Source organism: Echinops telfairi, unplaced genomic scaffold, assembly GCF_000313985.2.
Source record: "Echinops telfairi isolate 266 unplaced genomic scaffold, ASM31398v2 ScPeMD7_7469;HRSCAF=8507_1, whole genome shotgun sequence".
In the NCBI taxonomy this organism is placed as follows: Eukaryota; Metazoa; Chordata; class Mammalia; order Afrosoricida; family Tenrecidae; genus Echinops; species Echinops telfairi.
In genome coordinates, this window is record NW_022111373.1 from 44,623,352 (window position 1) to 44,624,910 (window position 1,559).

Consider the following 1,559-nt stretch of genomic DNA (forward strand, 5'->3'; position numbering starts at 1 on the left):
TGTTTCAATTTCTTTGAAGAATGGTGCTGGAATTTGGATTGGGATTGCCTTGAATTGGTAGAATGTTTTAGGTAGTATTGACATTTTCACAAATGTTGAGTCTTCTTATCCATGAACGTGGGCTATGCTTCCACTTATGTAGATCCCCTTCTTTGTAGTAATGTTCTGTAATTTTCTTTGTACAGGACTTTTGTTTTTCTTGGTTAGGTGTATTCCTAGGTATTTCAGCATTTGCTTGGCTATTGTGAATGGAACTGATTCCTTGATATCGTTTTCTACATTGCTATCACTGGTATAGAGACATTTCTGCTTGTTAATCTTGTATTCTGCTAGCCTACTAAACTCCTCTATTGTTTCCAGCAATCTTATTGTGGACCCCATAGGATTCTCAATATATAAAACCATATCGTTTGTAAATAGCAAATATTTCACTTCTTCTTTACTCAATTGTACACACTTGTTATCTTATTTTCTTGTGGTATTATAGGCTAGGATTTCCATCATGATGTTGAATAGAAGTGGGGATTAGGGACATCCTTCTTGGGTTCCCTCATTCTGTGGAAACATTTTCAGCTTTTCTTCATTGAGTGTAATATTGGCTATTGGTTTTTCATATATGGCTTTTACTTTAATGAGAACTTTCCCTTCTGATCCTTTTTCAGAGTCATTATTAGAAATTGTTGTTGGATGATATCAAATGCTCTTTCTGCCTCAATTGATATGACCATATGGTTCTTGTCCTTATTCTTGTTGATATGGTGGATAATGTTAATTTCTTCTTCTTCTTTATTAACATTGAACCTGACCTACAGCCCTGGTATGACTCCCACTTGGTCATGATGGATTACTTTGTATATATTGTTGTATTCTATTAGCCAAGATTTTGTTGAGGATTTTTGCATCAATGTTCATGATACATATCGGTCTATAACTCTCTATCCTTGTGGGGTCTTTGTCTGGTTTGGGTATTAAGGTTATTCTGACTTTACAGAATGGTTATGTATGTTTGCTACCCCTTTCTATGTTCTGGAAGAGTTTGTGTAAGATTGATGTCATTTCTTCTCTGAATACTTTGTAGAATTCTCCTGTGAAGCCCTCTGGCCCAGGGCTTTTTATAGTAGGGTGATTCTTGATTACCTTATCTAGTCTAGGACTTTTTTCAGTTGGATGTTTCTTGATGACTTTACCTATTTCTTCTTTTGCTATGGGTCTGTACAAGTTCTTAATGTCCATATGTGTTAATTTGGGGACAGAATGATTTTTCCAGGTATTTGTCCAAGTCCTCCAAATTACTGAATTTGCTGAAAAACAGTCTTTCATAGTACTGCACGATTAATGTTTTTATCTCATTAGGGTCTCATTAGGATGAAACCTCTCCTGTTTCATCCCTAATTCTAGATATTGATGTCTGCTCCTTCTTTTCCTTTGCTAAGCTTGCTCATGGTTTGTCAACTTTGGCGATCCTTTCAAAGAAGCAACTTTTTGCTTTGTTGCTTTTCCCCATTGCTCTTCTGTTGTCCAGTTCATTTACCTCCACTCTAATTTTTATTATTTAAAAA